We start from the raw sequence: 15,392 nt of genomic DNA on the forward strand, positions 1-15,392 counted from the left end.
AAAAAAATTAATTCACTTCTTTTCATGTGGTACATACTATTATTTATGGTTTTCATTTTATTTTTTTGGAACGCCCAAACGAGCATTTTCGTATTTTTTGGGATTTAGAAAACTTTTAGAAAAAGTTTTGATAAATATACGCTCTACATCTATCAACATTTGATGACCATTACACATTTTAACCATCACCCACATATCTTTCCGATGATGATTACGAACTCGAATTGGCCAAAATTTTAGACATCTACAATATCAAAATGCTTCAAACTGTCCTGATTGATAACCCATTATTCTCAAGTTCAAGAAAGATCGTTTGAGAGTGATAGTGAGGTAGTTGTCAAGTCAATCAATGAACATTTCTTTTATGTTCATTGGATGAACCAACATTCTATTCTAGATATTCAGTTTTTACTTGGTAGCATTAGGCACAGAAGTGTATCTCAGTTAGAAGAGATGCTAATGGTGTTGCAGACAAGCTAGCTAAAAGAGATAGAGTCACTAAGACTCGGTTTAGTTTTCAGTCTGTTTTTCCACCTGACATAAAAGGCTGGATTGATCAGGATACCAATGTAACGCATTAACCTCTTAATGAAATAATTCTTGCATCAAAAACAAAAAAAACATCGTTTGATGCCATAAATCAACGAAAAAAATTCTTTGGATAAAGTTGTTGTATTGTATATGTGTACACAGTTGAATTCCAAAAATGTTTATTACCCGCATATGATTTTTTTCCATTTTAATTCTTGAAAATTTTTTAAAAAAAAAAAATTAATGGTTTCACAACTTCACAATTTATTTTTGCTAAATTGATAGGTGAAAACACTGAACCAGTTCTTTTTCAAACACGAAAAAAAAAATGGTACATGGTCCATGTGGTTGTAGAAACCGAATCTCCATGTATGGAAAAGGAAAAATGTATTAAAGATTAACTGAAGATACATATTGATCGTATATTTATGAAGTGGATATCCAACTTATCGTCAACCCACTTTGGAACGCGATTGTACCTTGATCAGTATGAGATTGATTAGGGCTTAACTACATTCCAGTCTTAAGTTAGCTTGTAGTAGGCTAGTGTCCGTAGCGGCTTAGTACAGTGTGATATTCAAATTTGGACCAGGTCCCGCGGTTTTTCTGCATTTTCGGTTTCCTCTTTAACAAAATTTCTAGATTATGTGTTATTTCTTTTCCGCATTATATTTGTTTGTATAATAGAAATATCATAGGTTGTAAGTTAAGATCAATCAGTTCTTGTACCCGGCCTTTGGGTTGTTGAGTGAATTGATTGACATTTGAAAATTCGTCTTTGGTACTGTTCAAGTTATTTCTCTATATTCAATCAGGCTTGCAAATTCCTTTTTTATTTTATTGCAGATTGAATTAAGAAATTGAGATATAAACTCTTTGATATATTTTTATTAAGATTGACTCTAACTGTCTAGTTGATTCTCTTGAAAGTATATCAGAGTTTGTCCATACAGATTGCTAAGCGAAATATTGGGTGAGGTTGTTAGACCCCCTCTTTTTCACATTTACTATCAGATATGGAATATATGATACCCGTAGCACTTCAGTGCGAATAACTTCCTTCATATTAGGATTCGTACGTCTCTGCATTTCTCTTGAAGTTTTGGCACCCTCTTCTAGATAGATGTGGTGCATACAATCAACATGATAAATACCTTTCAAATCTGCTATAGTCTACCTAATTGGGGTCTTGTGTTCTCTGAGAACACTAACTAGTCTACTTTTATGATCGGTCTCTAAGTCAGAGTCAATCATGGAAGGAAGAGTATTCTCGTTACCAAGAAATACATATTTCATTGTATCTAGTAGCGGGTTCAATTCAAGTGTTGGGGCCTTAATTGATGACAGGACGGGTTTATCCATGGTCGGCGGAAGAGATTCTGGTTTACGCAGTTATTTCATTACTGGCACAAAATCTAACAAAGCACTAACTTATTCAAAATGATTATCCTCATCATAGCAGGCTCCAAAGTGGACCACGTACACCTCTAAAGGATCACTAACACTATTAATTTTAAAGGTATTCTCAATTATAGAATCAATCATGCATATAGACTCATATTTTTCAGGGTATGTTGGGTCCGATTTCCAAAGGAAATTCTACTAGGCCAGTTTGACAATGTATGAATGCATTTACAGTGGCTAGAAACGAAATACCTAGTATGGTTGGGATATTGATATCTTGACTAGAGACAGGTTGAGTGTCTAAAATCACAAAGTCAACTGGATAGATAAAGTTTTATGCCTAAACCAAAACGTCTTCAGTAATTCCATGTGGGATTTTGACTGACCTATCGGCTAAACATAGCGTTATCCTAGTTGGTTTCCTCTCACCTAGTTCAAGTTTTTCATATACCGAGAACGGTAAAAGATTCACACTAGCCCAAAGATCTAAAAGAGCATTCTCTATCGTTTGTTTTCCTATGACACATGTGAAAGTAATACAACCGGTATCTTTAAATTTGACTGGGTACTTTTGTGAGATTATGGAACTAACTTGTTGGGTCAAAAATTCCTTCGTATGGACACTCAAGTCTCTCTTGACGGTACACATCTCTTTTAGGAACTTGGTTATAGCCGGACATGTTTTATTGCATCTAAAAAGGGCAGGTTGATCTTAACTTGCGTAAAGATGTCTAGGATTTCAGCATATGTACTAGGATTTTTCTTAGCGAGACTCTGAGGAAATGGTGCAGGTGGTATGTACACTCTCTCAGGGATATTTTCCTCACTTGGACTCTTAGCACTCTCAGGCCCATTAGGATGTTAAACGAAGTTTGGTCAACCTCAGTCTCCTTTTCAGTTGCGCTTTTGTCTTTAGGTAGTTCTACCGAGTTCTCTAGAGTTTTACCAATCCTAAGGGTGATAACTGCTTTGATATGTCCATTGTGGTTAGAACTACCTGATCTATTAACCTAGTTAAATCCTTTCGGATTTGGAGTCGTTTGGCTAGGAAATGTCATGTTCAATTATCCCTATCGTTTAACCGGTTCGAAAGTTAACTTATTTGAGTCTCTAAGTTATCAAATAGTATCTAAGTTCTAGATAATTTACTTATGGGTGAAAAAAATGTCGCACTTACGTAACTCGAAAAAAATAAAATAAATTTATATGAAACTAAAACTTGTTTCAACATGAAAAATTATTATATCACCAACAAGATTGGTTTTGTCAACATAAACTCGGAAAAAAAATGAAAGAATATTAGATGAAACCAAAAATGGTTTCAACAAAAACCATTATCATATCACCAACAAGATTAGCTTCGTCGACATACACTCGAAAAAAATGAAACAAAGTAGATGAAACCAAAACTGGTTTCAATTGAAAAAAATCATCATATCACCATCAAGATTGATATCGTCGATAAAAACTAATAAAAGCTAGTAAAAATTAGATGAAACCAAAATTAGTTTTAACAAAATGAAACACTAACACAAAATGAAGCATAATCATATTGGGGCAACTGTTTTAACAACAGCAATAACAGAAGCATACAGTTTACGCATCACAAACATTTAGTTCCTTTACAGTTTTTCACATTGTAAACAAAAGCCAACCTTTCTTGTGGCCTTTACTTCCTTTACTGTTTGCACAACAACATCCTTTTTGTTGTCTTTATCTCCTACAACTTACACATAAATGATCCATATGTTAATATTATCGGTATCACTTTGCAGTATAACCAACAAGATTGGTTTAATCAACATAAACTCGAAAACATGAAATGAATATCCGATTAAACCAAAACTGGTTTCAGCAAAAATAAAATAAAATCATATTACCAAAAATACGGGAAATAGCAACGTGTACATTGTTTCCTCTAACACCTTTATCAAAGACAAAAATAATGATAGATATCAATCTCTAACACCTAATCACAATGACCTAAACTTCTAATAGTACAGAAAAGGTACACAAGTTTACTTTAACAACACATTTGTTTTTAAATAGCAAAAATATCAACTTTAACTACTGTCTGAAATTAATGAAGTAAAGACCAATTCTGATAGTAGCACCAAATAGAGTCATCAAAAGATTGAAGTAAACCCTGACACCAAATAAGGCTCATAAACAAAATGTGAGTAAGAATGACAAAAAATATACTCTTCACTTCTTCCTTGGTGTGAAACTAATAGGCATTATGCGAGTTAGCCGAGAGTGTTTAAAGTTAAAATTGAAATCCATAACTTCTTTCAGAACGATGTGTTGGTTCAACTATCATTTATATAAATGGAAAATTATGCTACATGTCAATTGTTTGACTTTGTAAGAGGATTTAATAGGTTATGTAGATGATAATTACGCATTATGGTGCATTATATGTAGATATAAAAATATCCACGTCATCAAAATTCCAATGTTTATGATATTAACCTCTCGAATTATGTGACCTTTGATTTATTGTGAAGAGCTCTATCTTTGGCGTCATCTAGTGACATTAAATTCCCAATTTGTGTTTACTCTCTCGTAGTCGTCGCATCAGTACCTTATCCTGCAACATAAATCTTCACGCTAAGTGTTTGTACCATATTCAAATAGCGTACGTGCGTGTCACACAAAGCTTATTATGGAAACCTAAATCCGGTATATTATGGAAACCCATAAGACTTATTATGGAATCCTAAATACGGTTTATTATGGAAACCCACAAGGATTATTATGGAAGCCTAAATCCGGTTTATTATGGAAACCGGTGGGTTTGTTGAGGAAACCCACAAGGCTTATTATGGAAGTCTGGATTTGGTTTATTATGGAAACCGGTGGGTTTATTATGGAAACCCACTTGGATTAATATGGAAGCCAATTCGGTTTATTATAGAAACCCACTTCGCTTATTATTGAAGCCCAAAAGTCCATGGATAATAAGATCCTGATAAAAAGAGATTAAGATTTCCATGGGATAATTATTATAGATAATTATTAATGTTATATGAGATATTTGCGAAATCCTAACAGAAAGAGGATAATTATCTTAAGTGGTTATGATTATTATCCAAGATAATAATTATTTAAGATAAATAAGAATTATGATAAGTATTAGATAGAATAACAAATTTTATCATGAATCTGGTTGTTATTTGGGATTTATACAGATGGGGAAAGTTATTTGGATAGCTATTAAACCCTAAAGCTACATCTACTTTCTGCCTATATATAGAGGCTAAATCTCAACTCAAAAGGTACAGAGTTCTATTCTTTTCACCACAATACACTTGCATAAAACATCCGCTGACTTTAGCATCGGAGTGTTTTTGCAGGTACCCCCACCTCTTTTCATCAATTCTTTGGATATTCTTCATCAACGACAACGATTGGATCAATTATCACGTATCTCGAAGATTGTTGGGGTGATTGATTTTTGCACCAACATATTGTATCATTTATTTTATACACGGAAGCCCATAATCAAGCCCGTCTAGCCAGCCCATGACGGAAGATTCTAGAAGTTTCCAGAAGGCTTTTTGCCCAAGTTGCTTGCACATGAAGTTTACATCAAAATTAGGGTTACATAAACTCTATAAATACATGTATCCTAAACCCTAAGAGGATATGGAATTTTAGGTTAGCTAACCCGAAGAAAACTCTTGTATCATACAATCAATAAAATAATTCTTTGTTCCTCCGTGAATGTAGGCAACACTTGCCGAACCACGTTAAATATGTCTCTTTGTTCATCTTTAGTTCGTTTTCTAACCCTAATATCCATTATCATCATCAAAACTCATCGTGTTTTGTGCCTATAATTTATTTTGGATACAAACATTGGCGCCGACTAAGGGGATTCGAGTGAAAGAATCGTGTTTTATCATTGGGAGAGGTGCGGAAGAAATATGCACGAAATTCCATGCAAAAATCAGCAGCAAAAAAAAAGAAAAAAATATATATTAGGGTTCTTACGTAACTATTGCGAATTTAAGGAAACTGTTACAAACAGATGCATAAACTGTTGCGAAAGTTGCAGAAACGGTAGCAGAAGCGTTACACAACAGTAACAAATATATTTGTTACAGAAGGCGTTGCCAAAGCTTCTCCCATATATAACCACACAGGTCCAGCCTCGCGTACAGCTTCGACTCCAACCAATTTGATCCGTCAGATTCACCGTATCAGATCCGTATGATTCGTCCAGCCTCCGGTCAAGCTTCTGGTTCACCAATCGGTTCAGCAACAAATCCGGTTCATTCAGAAACGGTCCACCCGGTTCAGGACGTTCGGGTCGAACCAGTGACCACATCATCTGGAAACGTCATCTGCCAACTCAACAACTACCGCCAATCAGATGCTGACACATCATTAGCGGAAACGCCACATCAGCAAGGTGGTCCAGTCAGCAACCCGCCAGATTTTGAGTAGTACGAGACTGCCACGTCAACATCCTGTTCCAGTCAGCAATGCCACGTCAGCAAATTTGTGACACGTCGACATGGTCCTACGTCATCATCTTGTGTCGCCACGTCAGCGCCACCATCCTAGTCAGGATTGCTACGTCAGCACTTGCCCTGCCTCGTCAGCAGCATCGGTCCAATCATTAACTGCCATGTTAGCATTCAGATCCAGTCAGGATAGTGCCTTGGTAGTTCAAGAAAAATAAGTTAAGGAGGGAGGAATAGATCTCATGACATGTAAGTTGCACCTTCCATCCTTCAACCATCTGTGCTGCCAATTCTTTTGTGCAACAAAACATGACTCAGTAACATAAGTCTGTTCAGCGTGCATATCATTCACATCTTGTTTCGCCAATAATTTCTTCGTTTTAAGTCTGATTTGGGTGATTTTTGGCTCGTTGGAATCGTCTTTCAATTCCCTACAACATGGAAGAAAAAATTCCAGTGTTCAAGAAACTTTTATACGCACTTGGGGCAGCAACATGATCGAGTTTGAGGTTCGTAGATAGCGACATGATCGAGTTCGAGGTTCGTGGATAGAGAAATGATCGAGATGGAGACGGGTATTTCTTAGACCCTTCAATATTTAGCCTTGAATAACATCGGAAGCACCTAAAGCCTCACCTTGCACGTGAGCACTTAAGTCTTGCTTTCGCAAGCATAAAATCTCGTCTTGCACGCGAGTATGAAAGACTTGCATCTTGGAAAGCATAAAGTCTTGTCTCAACCACGAGCCCAACGCCCGATGTTGGTCCAAAGACTCGTACTCAACACAAGCAATACAGCCAGCCTGCCCGAGCAGCGAGCGCTACAGCCTTGTTACGTTGCGAGCAAAAAGCCTTGCCCCAGCCGCAAGCACATTAAATTTCACTCAATACTCGACTAGCTCTCGAGTATCACAAGTCCACCACGTGGAAAAAAGTCTCGCCTAGCACGTGAGCAATATTATTATTTTATTTATTTTTACAGTTGGGGGCGTCTTCGCAATATCTCTACTCACGCTTGGGGGCGAGTTTCGTCATCAACGGTCGACGCAGAAGGATAAAGGAATTTCTTAACCCCCAACAAGTTGGAGGTTAAGAGGGGGAGATGTTTGTACCGTTTATTTTATACACGGAAGCCCGTAATCAAGCCCGTCTAGCCAGCCCATGACGGAAGATTCTAGAAGTTTTCAGAAGGCTTGTTGCCCAAGTTGCTTGCACATGAAGTTTACATCAAAATTAGGGTTACATAAACTCTATAAATACATGTATCATAAACCCTAAGAGGATATGGAATTTTAGGTTAGGTAACCCGGAGAAAACTCTTGTATCATGCAATCAATAAAATAATTCTCTGTTCCTCCGTGAATGTAGGCAACACTTGCCGAACCACGTTAAATCTGTCTCTTTGTTCATATTTAGTTCGTTTTCTAACCCTAATATCCATTATCATCATCAAAAATCATCGTGTTTTGTGCCTAGAATTTATTTTGGGTACAAACACTAAAGAAGACAAAAATAACTTGAAAGCTACCCAAACACATCAAATTACCTAATGTTTCAATGTTCTATTATACTAAGCTAACCACATAAAGCTATCATCCCCAATTTTGTCCGCACTTAAGATAACCTAAACACATCAAAATCTCAAGAACCAAAACTAACAAAATTTCTAACATAACGAGATCCAGTATCCAATTCAATTAAAAAACTAGTGAAGTGATATGATTTTTTTTAGTACTTAAAAACTACAAATTACCATTCTAAAAATCAACGTTTCTCCCAACACAAGCAGATGATCTTGAATCCCCTTAGTCGTTGATGGTTTGTTTCTTCCATGAGATCAATCAAGAGAAAGGAGTTTTCGGTAAAGGATCAGGACATGATAGGGGATTTGGTGTTGTTGTTTGAGTAAAAAGATGAGGTACTTCTAATGATGATGGTGGGGGAGAAGAAAGAGACGAATTTTTTTTTGACATCAGACATGAACATCGTACTGGGTTTGGTGGCGGCGGAGGTGATGTTGGTGGCGATATGAAATGGGAAAAAAAAAACAAAAGAGGTGTTGGTGAGGAATGAGCAAGAAGAGGCAGGGGTATCCATGGAAGATCCGTAAATGGCAGTGGTTTAGTGGTGGTGCGGTAGTAGGAGTTGCAGTTGGTGGTAGGGAAGAAGAAAAAAGACACGAAATTATGAAACGTTGGGAGATTAAAGATATATAAGGATATATACAATGAAGGGAAGGATTAAGATTATAAAAATTAATAAAAACTAAATTTAAATATTTTAAATAGGAGTTGGGGTTTTTGGTAGGGGAGAAGAAGAAAGATATGAAATTATAAAACGATGGGAGAAGAAAGATTATAAGGATGTATACGGTGAAGGGCAGGATTGAAATTATAAAATTAATAAAAACTAAATTTAAAGATTTTAAATAGAAATAGAGTTTCTGTTTCAATTTTTACGGAATACAATTTTTATGTGTACCAAATAATAAAAAAAAAAATTTGATGGAAAAAGGATTTTCATTAACTAGCAAAGATAGCAAAAAAGATTTACAAGTTCAGATTTGTCAAAAACATTAGAAAGATGCTAGTTTTTTGAATTTTTGGATTCAATTGAGAAGACATGTGCTGAAGGTTTTTAATCATTGCTTCCTTGGAAATGTAGTCGGTTGAAGAATTGTACCTTCTAGCAACATATTTACCTGAGCTTAAGGGAGTTCCGTTAAGATTTTTCCGGCTTCCTGTATAGTGTTTCAGCTTCCCAAGAACAGTCATTGCTTACCTTGTTGATGTTGTCAACCAGAGCTTTGTAGTCGGTGACGATCGAGATGCTTGATAAAATATTATCTTTTAACCAAGTAACAACTTTAGGTAAGGATTTTGCTTCCGCTTGAAAAGTCGAAGCAGCCCAATCCGATCCTGCTGATAGTTGCATGAAGGACTCATCGTACACCGAATATAAGATGAAAACATATCCCATCGTCGAATCTTCTTTCTTGAAGGAGGCATCAATAAAGATAATCCAATCTGTGTTGAGCTTTGGCCATTTTTGGTTGCTTGGGGTAGTTTTTTGGGTCGGTAAATTTTTTCGGGGGTATGTTGACGATGTAAAATTTAGGAAACTAATGATTTCTTCTATTAGCTTTGTCGTATCCGGATTTATTTTCTCAAAAACCATAGCATATCTATATATCAATATGAACCAGTAGACGGTTGAGATTTTTCTTTTAAGACAATCCAGATTGGGATCCGATTTAACCCAAGTTGTTATTGGGTCTGCACTGTAACTAGAGCTTATGTTTCCGAGAGAAAGGCAAAACCAAATTTCTCTTGCAAGTGGAAAATCCCTAAATAAATGTTGTTCTGTCTCTTGAACTTGATGATTACACATTTCACATCTCGTCTTTATCTCTGGGTTGTGGTCTCCCAATCAGGTAGATGTCGGAAGGATTTTTTGCATCAGTTTCCATATGAAGAGTTTTGTTCTTGGAATGGCTGGAATTTTCCAAATCTTATCCCAAGGAAAATCTAACTGATTGATATTGTCCTGATCTTTCTTAGCTAGGAAATTATAAATATTCTTAGCCGAAAATCTTCCCGAGTGATGGTGCCTCAATCTGATGATGTCTTTTTCATGGCTTTTTGGGATTATAGCTTGAATTTTTGTCTTATCCTCTGGGTAGAAAAATTGATCTAATTTTTCCTGATCCCAGCCATTTTGATCAGTTATCAACTCTTGAACCATTTTTGGAGCTGGGTCTTGTGGATTCGGTAATTTTATGTATAATCTAAGAGTTAAGAATCCAACTTTCTTCCCAAATCTTTACCGATTTCCCGTTTTTCAATTTCCAAACATAATTTCCCTTAATTAGTTCTAGACCTTTTTTAATGCTTGTCCAAATCCAGGATAAATTCGAAGTTCTAGATTCTTCTAAAGCATGAGAGTTTGGAAAATATTTGGCTTTAAGAAGTTGGACCCAAAGTTGATATTATTTAGTTACTAATCTGCTAGCTAGTTTTGGGAGGAGGGTAATATTGAATTGGTCAGGGTTTTTGATTCCTAGTGTTTGTAGGTGAAAATCGTTTCTGCTGATTTCGGTAATTTCGTGTGAGTGCGGGTGAGAAACGAATCTAAACCCAAAACAATGTACTGCACGGGAGTACTTTTGATTCGAGATATCAGTCTATACAACCCTAGCCTAAACCAAGAAATGGTCGTTCCAGGTTTTCTTCGGTCACAAAGCGAAGGAGAAGGGTTGGTCTTAGGGAGGGAAGCGAAGAAAGTGTTGAGGCCAAAATAATTGATTCTGGAAGTGTGGCTATTTTGCGACTTGTATCCGAAAGTTGAACTGGCGAGCTGAATAGAAAGATACCAGGTAATTTTTGGATGTGTATTGTTCTCATGACCAAAAAGATTGTCCTTTGGTGGAAATAGATGAAACCTATTTATACAAGTCATAATGAAACGTACCCTGGCCTCGTAAGAAGTGGAAATGGTTGAGTAATGGAAGAAAGTGGTAATGGGTAACGCCTGGAATTGATGTTTCCATAATGAAGAAAACGTTTCACCATTACTTCTTGTATTTACTAACCGCCTCACTCTTATGACACTTCCTTGTAACGGGCGTACTGCACGCCGAACGCTGTAAACCGCCAGACCAATACCCTGATGAGTATCCCCCAGTTTGTGACATGTTTTGATGTCTCGAATGTTTTCTTGGAAAGCGTGTAGAAAGTTTCTACGTGTGGCATGGTGGCATGCCAGTGGCCGTGGCATAGCGAAGTGCTAGTAGATGTGGCATGGTGGCATGCCAGTAGCCGTGGCATAGCGACGTGCTAGCAGCTGTAGCGTGGTGGCATGCCAGTAGCCGTGGCATAGCGACGTGCTAGCGGCTGTGGCGTGGTGGCATGCTAGTATCCTTGGCATAGCGACGTGCTAGCAGCTGTGGCATGGTAGCATGCCAGTAACCGTGGCATAGCGACGTGCTAGTAGTTGTGGCATGGTGGCATGCCAGTAGTCGTAGCATAGCGACGTGCTAGCAGCTGTGGCATGGTGGAATGCCAGTAGCCTTGGCATAGGGACGTGCTAGTAGTTGTGGCATAACGACGTGCTATTAGCTATGGCATGGTGGCATGCCAGTAGCTGCGGTATAGCGACGTGCTAGCAGCTGTGGCATGGTGGCATGCCAGTAGCCGCAACATAGCGACGTGCTAGCAGCTGTGGCATGGAGGCATGGCCAACATGCTCGCGCATTTTTTAGGCGCGGCTTAATTAGCGGTTTTGGTATAAACCATGGAATTTTGTGTTGTAGACAATTTAGGGTTTGGCGGCACAAACCAAGGGATTTGGCGTTGTGGCCAAAAGTAGCCACAACTCTTGCGGTTTGGTAGCGAGTTCGTACGACTAAGATTTGCATCTCAAGAGAAAAGATGGCCATTGATCGTGGCCGCATCTTGTTTGCATAGCGATATTGGCAACGTGTTGGTGGTATGCTAGTGACCACGGCATAGCAGTATGCTAGTTGCGGCGTGGCCAAAGTATCGAGAACGAGTTTGGTTGCAACTTGCTCAAATTAGGGTTTGGTGTGTTGAAACCCTAATTAATGCGTGTAGTATGCATGTGGTGCATTTTGGAAGCTAGCACGTTTGGGAAGCTAGCACGTTTGAGAAACTAGCAAGTTTTGGGAAGCTAGCATGTTTGGGAAGCTAGCACGTTTGGGAAGCTAGCACGTTTGGGAAGCTAGCACGTTTTGGGAAGCTAGCATGTTTTGGGAAGCTAGCTTAGTATATCGACTTCTTTTGAGACCGTGGCAGGTTTGGAGCAACCTGATTGGTCGTCGGAAAGTGGGGCCAGCATGTTAGGGGTGTGGCTACGCTTCCAACGCGCGGTTGAGGTTTTGAAGTGACCTGATTGGTCAATGGGGAGAGGGCCGGCATATTAGGGCGCGGCTGCACTTTTAGCGCGCTGCGGCGAATTTGGTTGCCTAGCTTGGCTAGGCATGGTTTCGACCAACGGGGTCTAGTATATGACGCGAGGTGCAAAACCCTAATTTGCAATTTAGTTGGGTTTATGAGTTTTTTGCAAGTTATCACAATGATTATATGGATTTTCGTATGTTGTCACAAAATCTTTACCTACAGAATGCAGTATGCTTTCTGTCTGAGCCTTTTGTACAATGGCCTTAATTTCGGTACTTGGAGGTTTCATGATACTCAGCTGCGAGTGAACATAAATACGTCATGCCATACCGATTTAAGGGTTCCGCTGAGGAACATAGCAAAAGAAAGTACTCAGCGAGTCTAGTATTGGCAAGGCGCCAAAATTTAAAGTATATTGAGTGGTTCAATAAATGCGTCGGTGGAGAGGTTAGTACTCGCAACACCGTTTCCTTGTAGAGTGACGTCACATCTGATGCAAGGTTTTACGATTTTAACCCTAAGCTAAAAACCACCATCAACATTAAGTCCCCTGCTTAGCACGCAACAGTTGCATTGTTGCGAGGTAAGCATGAGATGGTGACATGCGAGAGTAAAATCGAGAGAGCAAGACGTGACGAGATTGCGAGAAAATTCAACTAACCTTTAGTGGAAGGTATTAGAAACCTGTGATCCTTGTGCTGGCGGATTTTGGATAGATTTACTTTGATCATGGGATGTTGGCACCGTTAGCTTGCAGTAGCTGATGGGCGACTTGGGCGCGATTTGGACGCAAATTGGCTTGGCGCGGCTTGGGCGCGACTTGGACGCGGCTTGGCGCGGGCGCGACTTGGGCGCGGCTTGAGTGCGACTTGGGTTGGCGCGGCTTGGCTTGGTATGGCTTGGCTTGGTTTAGACGCGACTTGGCTTGGCGTGGCTTGGCTCATTCGTGGATATGATGGCGCTGTCTTGGAACGCACGCTTGGGATGCGGAATGGCGCAGGCTAAGTCGCAGAATGACTTGGATACCAAACCTTAATTGTTCCGTATAAACAAATATCTAATCCAGCTGGTATCACGCGTGTGAAGCCTTAATTCACGGCTGGCAAAGAGATTTTCCGCTGAATATAAGAGGTGATCTTGAATCCTTCGCTCTTACAAATCATCATAAAAATCGCATCCATCTTCCCTACACGTATTGCATCGTGTTTCTTCCCCTAGTTCCATTTTATCTTTTTCATCATGTAGACTGCCGGTACAAACGTGGTAAAACTCTTCTTTTTTTTGTAGCACATAATGGGATCTTCCAGTGATGACCGTACCTTTTCGGAGAGAAATTCTGAAACCGACGAAAACCAGTTTTCTTCTCATGAGGAGGTTTTAGACAGAATTGATTCTATGTCCGTGAAGCTGACGAGATTATGCAAGGCATGTCTATCGACCATTTGTGCAGAGTGCGGATGTGTGTTCAGACTTTCTTGGATTCAGTGGACATGGAGGAAAGGTGCAGGAACGATGAAGAATCTTGGATTGTCGGGAGATCTCGGAGCAATGAAGTTTTTCTACATCCCAGTGCTAAGGCGGAACAATTTTCCTCTCGGTTGAAGCGGCGAAAGACTGAGTCCATGGAACTTGTAGGTGAGGACCAGTTTAATTACCATGTCCATGATGGTATCATAATCCTTGACTTTGATGCGGACGAACCGGGATATCCTCAAGAAGCAGCTGGAAAGTCTCATGGGGAAGGTGTCGACACGGTCTTCAAAACTGAAGCAGCTTCTGGAGTGGACGCCAAAACTGCTGTCAGGGGTGTTGACGCAAACACTGAGGATGTCGTCAAGGTGGACGAGGAGACGGAGGAGATGTATGCTGGGGAAATTGGGGAGGCTACGGAAACACACACTGGGTTTGCTGTTGAATCAGACGTTGGACATGAAGTGAAAGCTACTGCTATGGTGGCTTCTGGATAGAACGCCAAAGTTGTTGCTGCCGAGGCGGCGTCTGGATGGAGCGTTTGCTGTCAGAAAGCGTGCTGGGGAAAGTGCTGGAAGAAGCTCTGACGAAGGCGTTATTGATCCCGGCGTCTACCGTTAAAGACCAATTTTCACTTTTTCTTATTTCTTCTTAGCGTGTATCCCCTTTGACATTCCAAAAGTTTGCTTTTACTTTCTTGCTTTCATGGTGGAGTTAGGGTTTCTAGAGTAACATTCTATCATTCAGTTTTTATGGTTTCACATCTTTGAATGAATCAATAAAGCCTTCATACTGTTTCTGAGATTCAGAGCCGAAAATTCTTGAAGAAGACATTTGTTTTGCTGCCTAACGATCGTCTTCTTTGCATATTTCCTTCTTCAATATTTTGAATAGGTATTTTTTTGGTGGTTTGATTTCTCTGGTTTTCAATTGACGGATAATGACTCTGTGAGATTTTAGGTTTACTTGGTATTTTTCCTTTAAGATGGTTCAGGAAAACTTTTCAAGGAAAGATGTTCTTTAATTGAAATTGAAAATTTTACTCATGAATACAAGCGGTGCAATCATTTTAGAGAAGTTACAAACATTGCATGAAAAGTAAAATGCTGAAGGAGAACACTGGAGGTGAAGGTAGCACAACGATTTATGTATTGAAGGGTTTGAGCCATCGCGAGTGAATCGTGACACCTTCAAAATTGTCAGTATTGATGAGCTTGCAGTAACCGCCCAAGATAACATCGGCCACCAGATATGGCTCGTCTTCCTTTTCTTTAGGAGGACCGGGTCGAGTTTCCACCTTTACTATTATGCTCCCAACTTGAAACGAGGTCATCTTGACTACTACATCCCCAACTTGAAACGGGTTGGAGAGCTGCGCAACCATTTGATTTTTGAATTCGTCATGTTTGGCTGTGACAGCTTCCAAATTTTTGGCAAAGTACTTGAAAGGAGTAGCATTCCATTCACACCTCTTAATGACGTCTGGGTTGGTAATCGGACCGAGTCCCCATGCCTGGCCGAGAGGAGAGGTGACTGGGTGCAGAAAGGCTTGTTTGAACAGACTTACTTGTGTTCGGAATCTGCAAATGAACCTAGAT

The sequence above is a fragment of the Papaver somniferum genome, chromosome 1 (genome assembly GCF_003573695.1).
Source record: "Papaver somniferum cultivar HN1 chromosome 1, ASM357369v1, whole genome shotgun sequence".
Lineage (NCBI taxonomy): Eukaryota > Viridiplantae > Streptophyta > Magnoliopsida > Ranunculales > Papaveraceae > Papaver > Papaver somniferum.